The following is a 9,352-nucleotide window of genomic DNA, read 5'->3' on the forward strand; positions in this document are numbered from 1 at the left end:
AGATACAATCCCAAAACCAATAAAAACTACACCTCCCTGCAATTCTTTGAGAGATGAATCGAGGTTTGAATACTTCAGTTTATTTTTATTAGGGGTTTGTTACTTGTGACAACCAAATTTTTGTATGAAAGGATTATTATTGTTTTAGAAACTATACTTGCAACAAGAATTTATTGTGAAATTCTAGACTAGCAAAAATCCCTTCATCAGTCTGATCATAACTTTTGCCTCAATTTTCAAAATTTTTTGAATTTGGTTTATGTTTGAACATTGTTGAAAACCCTTCGATTTGATATAAAGTTTGCAAAATTTGGAATTTTGTAGAGGAAGTTATGATCATTCAAAGTTGGTGTTGAAAATCTGAAATTCTGCAAAGTTGCAGAATTTCAGGATTTCTGATATGTGCGCATGCACAGCCTTGTGTGCACGCACAACCCTGTGAAAATGTTATTCTGTTTAGATGCACAGACCTGTGCGTACGCATAGGCAGGGAAAAAGGCTCTGGTAGCAGCGCTAGCATAAGTTGTGCGCGCGCACATCAATGAAGAATTACGACCTGTGCGCACGGACAAGTCAGGAAGGGACGTCTGTTAGGGGTGCTCGCACAGTTTGTGCGAGTGAACAGACATTATAAATTTTAGTACCTGTGCGTACGCAGACTTTCAAAATCTTTCTGGGTGTGTGCACGCACACCCATGTGCGGACGCACATGTCCTGTTTCATAATTTTAAACTTTATTTTCAACTATTTCACCTTCCCGACAAGGTTGTAAGCCTCTATAACACCATTTTAAGACTCTTGGGCTTATTTTAGAGTATTGAAATATGGGAAAGGTCCTAGGGGTTTAAGTTTGGTTTTCCTTTGAAAAGTTAGAAAACGGAGGTTTAGGTTTCTGGTGTATTGAGGATGAGTTAGTTGAGAGAGAAGGAAGAGTGGTGCATATGGTGATTATTGATAATGAATTGGGGAAACTGATAAACTATTGAGTTAGAATGGAATTAAGAATTGATGATGGTTATTATGAGCTTGATGGATATGGAAGGAAAGTGTGCAGGGCCTATATCCCTGGCGTAGTAGACTTCTCTGCTGCATGAGTAGAGGTTGTTGAAAGTGATTTGAGATGAGAAATGGTGATGACTGGTGATGATGTGAGGTTGATGAACTTGTTGAATGTTGAGAGTGTGCCAGGCACTATATCCTTAGGTTAAGTACGATGAGAACTTAAAGAGGAATGAGGATCTTGTTGAATGTGGAAAGTGTGCCAGGCACTATATCCTTGGGTAAAGCATGATAGTGTTAGGGCACTATATCCCTGGGAATCAATTATGATTAATGACTTTTTCTGCTGCAAGAGTGTGCCAGGCACTATATCCTTGGGTTACGCATGCGAGTGTACCTGGCACTATATCCGTGGGTGAATAGAGTGTGCCCGGCACTATATCCGTGGATCAGTGGAGTGTGCCCGGCACTATATCCGTGGGCATGGCAGGAAAGCTACATCCGAAAGGATGTGTTAGGTTGGCATTTATGGACGACAAGTGATATCACAAGCCAATAGGATAGACATTCATCATATGCATCTCTTATGTGCTTGATTGCTTTGATTACTTGAGCTTGCCTAATTGTATAACATGCCTACTTGCTTCTTGAATTACTTGCTGTAAATGAATACTATCTGTGTTTTACTTGTTTGCATTTATCTGTGTCTGTCTGGTGCTGAGGAGGTTAGGTAAGTGGTGGCGATGGGATCACACGGAGGTTAGGTTGGCGAAGGCTGTGGGATACAGCGGTGTGATTAGTATTAGTTAGAATTCCCCTAAGTTTAGATAACCCGGTTTATGGTTTAAGTTCTTTGTATATTTATTTATTTTTATTCTAAGCTTGAATATCCGTATGTGATGTGAAGTTCTAGGATTGCCTTCGGCGTCCCGGAGCCTTACATCTTACATCATTGGCACTGTTACCATACTGAGAACCTCCGGTTCTCATTCCATACTTTGTTGTTGTTTTTCAGATGCAGGTCGTAGACCACCTCGGTGAGATTGCGGATATGGTGACAGAGCGGAGTATGGTTCCTCCTTGGTTTATTTCTATTTGTCTTTGTTATAGTTACTCTCACATCTTTTGTATATTTATCTTTATGGCCTTAGAGGCTTATTTGAGAAACTAGTTGTATAGCTGTTTTTAACTCCAAAACTCTGTATGTCTGTATATACTAGTCGGCTTAAACTCCGCAAGCTGCGACTAGTCCCCTATGGTTATTATACTATTATATCTATATATATTCCATTCTTTTGCATCTATGTCTTGTATCTTATGCGTTAGCTTCGTGTGAACGTTTCGCGCTTTTGTAATCCTATTTTTTTAGCTTAATCCTTTATCAGGCTTCTAGAATATATTATTTCCTTCTATATATAAATATGTATAAGCTTTAGGACTGTCGTAACCTTTGATTAACCTTTGCCTTATGGCTAGATGTAAGGCTTAGGGTAATTGGGGTGTTACGTTTAGTGGTATCAGAGTGGTTCGTCCTCGTGAGCCTGAGGGATGGGCCGGTTGTGCTTCGTTGCAAACTCTGGGTCATTTTTTTTCATGCTATTTAGATTATCTACTTGATATATCATAGCATGCTTATTTGTGAGTGCCTTTGGGGATAATTAAAGCATCGAGCGTGAGATATTGAGACTGATCACCTTGATATCGACTGTTTGGTGTGGAAAGGAAATCCGAATGGCAACTCACAAATGAGGTCAATCACGTTAACGGAGAGGTAGTGAAGATGGCTAACCTACCCTATGCGTTACGAGCTCAGCGTGTTCCGAAAAAGTCTGTTCGTGGAGTTGCGGCATATCGGCGGATGGGTGCAGCTTAACACTAGTGGCAACGAAAGTAACGATTGATGCTTTTGCGATTTTTAATTAAGATTTTTGATTTCTAAATGGTATGGTTTAGATTCTTGTTGAAAAAGTTTTAAAGCTTAGATTGATTTTAAAAATTTGGCTTGGAACTTCGGTTTGGAACTTGGCTTGAATAATTTGGTTTTGAAAGTAAGTCAGAATTTTTGATTTGATGATATAATTTAACAGAAAAAGTAAGTTTTAAGATTTTATTGATTTGTGATTTTGGTTTATAATTTATCTTATCAACAGGGGATTCAACTGAAATTAGGATTTAAGGATTTTAGATGAATTTAAGAAAATTATGCTTCAAAGTAATTAATTTAAGAGTAAATGGTTTTTGAGTCTTTTGAAAAAGGTTTGATATTGATCTTGTTTTAAATGTTTTGGAAAATTGTTACAAAGACCGGTATTTGTTTTAAGAAAAGCTTTGGATGCGTAATGACAATAATCAGAGTGACGCAACGGAAGGCAAGGGGGAACATCGACACGGTAGGGTGATTTGACAGGGATATGTCGCGTAACTCAGATTTTCGAGGGCGAAAATCTTTTTAAGGTGGGGAGGATGTAAGAACTCGAGTTTTTCACGCAAAACCGTTTTAATAAAATAATTTTAAGTGCCCGAGATGGATTCAAAATTTAGAAGTTTTAATTTGAAAATATAAAGGTGAAATTTGGTTTCAGTAAATTTTTCAGAGTCAAAAAATGTATTTTCTGAGAAAGACCGAGAACCAGCAGCCAAACCGGTCGAACCGGTTCAAGCCTGTTCGATACTGTGTTTTGAGAAAAATAAGATTTAGAAAATTGATTTATTGTTTTAAAAAGGACAAAAATAACTTAGAATTGAAAACCGAGCATTAATCTTAAAGGTTTTAGCCCAAAGTGGGCCAAACGGACCAAAAATACTTGGCGGGTTGGACCGGGCCCAAGTCCAACATATATAACCCTCATTAAATATGCATTTCAGCTCATTCACTCACCAAAGAAGGTGAGGCACGCTGAAATGAGGGAGAGGGAGAAGAGCTCTAAGTTACTATTCACCTCCTCCTTCAAAACTCCATAACTTTTGATCCGGAGCTCCGATTGACGAGCCGTTTATGGCTACGCGAAGCTCTCGATGAGCTCTTCCTTTCTGTCAAGAGAAACCTGGTAAGATATTGCTGTTCAATTCCTAGTTTCCATCCCTAGGATTCTGCCTTTTTGGGTTATGGTTTTTGAGTATATTTTGTGGTTTTTCTTGTTTAGGTGATCTCTAGCAGCGGATAATTGTTGGATTTTATCTCTAATCTCCTTGGAAAAGGTAAGGTTTCACTAAACCCTTGTGTTTAGTTGTTTTGTGTATCTTAGGTTTTGATTTTGGTGATGTATGTGTTGTTAGTTTGAGCTTTGGTGTTGATTGGAGTTGGCTGAGGCTTTTGATCAAGTTTGGTGGCTTCGTTTTAGTGTTGGGTGCGTTTGGGACTCGGCCAGGATATGATTTCGGTTTCTTTTATGTAATATGTAATGTTCATGGATAGTTAGGCTAGTGGCCCATAGGATAGGATTGAATTGGATATGTGGTTGTTGTGGTATATGTATGATGATGGTAATTGTAGAAGATTATTAGTGTTAATTATGTATTATGGTGTTGGTTAATGTTAGTTATTATTTGGTATAAATTCTTGGAATTGATGAGGATTTATAGTGGTTGTTGATGTTGGTTGGTTGACGATGCTTGATGAATTGATGTTGTAAATGTTGTTAGATAATGATATTGAGGTATGAGGTATATTGAATTTTGAATGAATGTATATTGTTGATTATTGGTACAAATCATGAATGAGGTTGTTGATGAAGATTGATAGTGAAAGAATGATGATTGGTGAAGGTGTTGGTAGAAGATTGATTATAGTGTTTTGTATTTGATGTTTGGGTTGATGAGTGTTGAAGGGGTTGATAATTTGAGATATTAAATGTTGGATGTGGTATAGTTGAATAATGATGGAAGTGGTGAGAAGTCATGTTGATGTTGATAAGGTTAATGGAAATTGGGAAAATGTGAATTAGGTTAGATTTAGAATTGTTGAATGGTTTAGAAGGTTGTGTGAGTGAGAAAATGGTTGAGGTAGTGTTTGTAGGAATTTTGGACTGTTTTGGCTTGGTTGATATGTGATTGAATTGGTATTGGATTAAGGTTTGGTTAAAAATTGAGTTTGTGAGATTTTGGTTAAAAATGGATATTTGATGAACTTAGTCTAATCATAACTTTTGCCTCGGTTTTTAAAATTTTTTGAATTTGTTTTATATTTGAAGATTGTTGAAAACCCTTCGATTTGATATAAAGTTTGCAAAATTTGGAATTTTGTAGAGGAAGTTATGATCATTCAAAGTTGGTGTTGAAAATCTGAAATTCTGCAAAGTTGCAGAATTTGAGGATTTCTGATATGTGTGCACGCACAGCCTTGTGCGCATGCACAACCCTGCGAAAATGTTATTCTGTGTGGACGCACAGACCTGTGCGTACGCACAGGCAGGAGAAAGGGCTCTAGTAGCGGCGCTAGTTGTACGCACGCACATCAATGAAGAATTACGACCTATGCGGACGCACAGCCCTGTGCGCACGCACAAGTCAGGAAAGGACGTCTGTTAGGGGTGCTCGCACAGTTTGTGCAAGTGAACAGACTTTATAAATTTTAGTACCTGTGCTTACGCACACCCCTGTGTGTACGCACACTTTCAAAATCTTCCTGGGTGTGCGCACACACACCCCTGTGCGGACGCACACGCCCTGTTTCATAATTTTAAACTTTGTTTTTAACTATTTCACCTTCCTGACAAGGTTGTAAGCCTCTATAACACCATTTTAAGACTCTTGGGCTTATTTTAGAGCATTAAAATATGGGAAAGTTCCTAGGGGTTTAAGTTGGGTTTTTCTTTGAAAAGTTAGAAAACGGAGGTTTAGGTTTCTGGTGTATTGAGGATTAGTTAGTTGAGAGAGAAGGAAGAGTGGTGCATATGGTGATTGTTGATAACGAATTGGGGAAACTGATGAACTATTGAGTTGGAATGGAATTAAGAATTGATGATGGTTATTATGAGCTTGATGGATATGGAAGGAAAGTGTGCAGGGCCTATATCCCTGGCGTAGCAGACTTCTCTGCTGCATGAGTAGAGGTTGTTGAAAGTGATTTGAGATGAGAAATGGTGATGACTAGTGATGATGTGAGGTTGATGAACTTGTTGAATGTTGAGAGTGTGCCAGACACTATATCCTTGGGTTAAGTACGATGAGAACTTAAAGAGGAATGAGGATCTTGTTGAATGTGGAAAGTGTGCCAGGCACTATATCCTTGGATTAAGCATGATAGTGTGTAGGGCACTATATCCCTGGGAATCAATTATGATTAATGACCTTTTCTGCTGCAAGAGTGTGCTAGGCACTATATCCTTGGGTTACGCATGCGAGTGTGCCCGGCACTATATCCGTGGTTGAATAGAGTGTGGCTGGCACTATATCCGTGGGTCAGTGGAGTGTGCCCGGCACTATATCCGTGGGCGTGGCAGGAAAGCTACATCCAAAAGAATGTGTCGGGTTGGCATTTATGGACGACAAGTGATTTCACGAGCCAATAGAATAGACATTCATTCTATGCATCTCTTATTTGCTTGATTGCTTTGATTACTTGAGCTTGCCTAATTGTATAACATGCCTACTTGCTTCTTGAATTACTTGTTGTAAATGAATACTATTTGTGTTTTACTTGTTTGCATTTATCTGTGTCTGTCAGGTGCTGAGGAGGTTAGGTAGGTGGTGGCGATGGGATCGCACGGAGGTTAGGTTGGCGAAGGCTGTGGGATACAGCGGTGTGATTAGTATTAGTTAGAATTCCCCTAAGTTTAGATAACCCAGTTTATGGTTTAAGTTCTTTGTATATTTATTTTTTTTTTCTAAGCTTGAATATCCGTATGTGTGTGAAGTTCTAGGATTGCCTTCGGCGTCCCAGAGCCTTACATCTTACATCATTGGGCACTGTTACCATACTGAGAACCTCCAGTTCTCATTCCATACTTTGTTGTCGTTTTTCAGATGCAGGTCGTAGTCCACCTTGGTGAGATTGCGGATATGGTGACAGAGCGGAGTATGGTTCCTCCTTGGTTTATTTCTGTTTTTCTTTGTTATAGTTACTCTCACATCTTTTGTATATTTATCTTTATGGCCTTACAGGCTTATTTGAGAGACTAGTTGTATAGCTGTTTTTAACTCCAAAACTCTGTATGTCTGCATATATGATGAGCGGATAATTTATACCCTTTTTGTCATTGTTTTTACATAGTTTTTAGTATGTTTTAGTTACTTTTTATTATATTTTTATTAGTTTTTATGCAAAAATCACATTTCTGGACTTTACTATGAGTTTGTGTATTTTTTGTAATTTTAGGTATTTTCTGGCTGAAATTGAGGGACCTGAGCAAAAATCTGATTCAGAGGCTGAAAAAGGACTACAGATGCTGTTGGATTCTGACCCTCCTGCACTCGAAGTAAATTTTCTGGAGCTACAGAAGCCCAATTAGAGCACTCTCAATTGCATTGGAAATTAGACATCTTGGGCTTTCCAGAAATATATAATAGTCCATACTTTGCCCGAGATTTGATGGCCCAAACTGGCGTTCAAACGCCCACCTGAGACCCCTTTTTTGGAGTAAAACGCCAGAACTGGCACCAGAATTGGAGTTAAATGCCCAAACTTGCACCCAAGCTGGCGTTTAACTCCAAGAATGGCCTATGCACGTGAAAGCTTCAATGCTCAGCCCAAGCACACACCAAGTGAGCCCCGAAAGTGGATTTCTGCACTCTCTGCATTTAGTTACTCATTTTCTATAAACCTGAGTTACTAGTTTAGTCTAAATAGCACTTTTTACTATTGTATATCTATCTTTACATCTTTGGAATCTATTATCATTGTTCACGTTTGGAGGCTGGCCTCACGGCCATGCCTAGGCCTTTTTCACTTATGTATTTTCTACGGAGGAGTTTCTACACCCCATAGATTAAGGTGTGGAGCTCTGCTGTTCTTCATGAATTAATGCAATTACTACTATTTTCTATTCAATCACGCTTGATTCTATTCTAAGATACTCACTCGTACTTCAATCTGGAGAATGATATGATCCGTGACACTCATCATTATTCTCAATTCTATGAACGCGTGCCTGACAACCACTCCCGTTCTATCTGAGCTCAACGTAGTCATTGAGCGACAGCTTGATTGCGTATCTCTTGGGTCTCTAATACACGGACCGAGTCCGTGAGATTAGTATCTTCGTGGTAGAGGCTAGAACCAATTGGCAGCCATTCCTGATATCCGAAAATTCTAAACCTTGTCTGTGGTATTCTGAGTAGGATCTGGGAGGGGATGACTGTGACGAGCTTCAAACTTGCGAATGTTGGGCGCAATGACAGTGTGCAAAAGGACAAGGGTTCTATTCCGACGCTAGTGGGAACCGACAAATGATTAGCCGTGCGGTAGCTGTACTTGGTATTTTTCATCCGAGACGAGAAATTCGACAGTTGATTAGCCGTGCAGAGATCGTACCTGGTATTTTTCATCCGAGAGGATCATACAGCTTGCCATGGAAGGAAGCACGCATGATTGGAAGAAGGCAATAGGAAAGCAGAGGTTCAGAAGCAACAAAGCATCTCCTAACGCTTATCTGAAATTTCCACCAATGAATTACATAAGTATCTCTATCTTATTTTATGTTTTATTTATCTTTTAATTATCAAAACCTCATAACCATTTGAATTCGCCTGACTAAGATTTATAAGATGACCATAGCTTGCTTCAAGCCAACAATCTCTGTGGGATCGACCCTTACTCACGTAAGATTTTATTACTTGGACGACCCAGTGCACTTGCTGGTTAGTTGTGCAGAGTTGTGAGAAGTGTGAATCACAATTTTCCCACACCAATATACTAGTCGGCTTAAACTCCGCAAGCTGCGACTAGTCCCTTATGGTTATTATACTATTATATTTATATATATTCCATTCTTTTGCATCTATGTCTTGTATCTTATGCGTTAGCTTCGTGTGAACGTTTCACGCTTTTTTAATCCTGGTTTTTTAGCTTAATCCTTCATCAGGCTTCTAGAATATATTATTTCCTTCTATATATAATTATGTATAAGCCTTAGGACTGTCGTAACCTTTGATTAACCTTTGCCTTATCGCTAGAGGTAAGGCTTAGGGTAATTGGGGTGTTACATTTAGTGGTATCAGAGTGGTTCGTCCTCGTGAGCCTGAGGGATGGACCGGTTGTGCTTCGTTGCAAACTCTGGGTCATTTTTCTTTCATGCTATTTAGGTTATCTACTTAATATATCATAGCATGCTTGTTTGTGAGTGCCTTTGAGGATAATTAAAGCATCGAGCCTGGGATATTAAGACTGATTACCTTGATATCGACTATTTAGTTT

Source organism: Arachis ipaensis, chromosome B4 (genome assembly GCF_059453495.1).
Source record: "Arachis ipaensis isolate K30076 ecotype BB chromosome B4, ASM5945349v1, whole genome shotgun sequence".
Classification (NCBI taxonomy): Eukaryota; Viridiplantae; Streptophyta; class Magnoliopsida; order Fabales; family Fabaceae; genus Arachis; species Arachis ipaensis.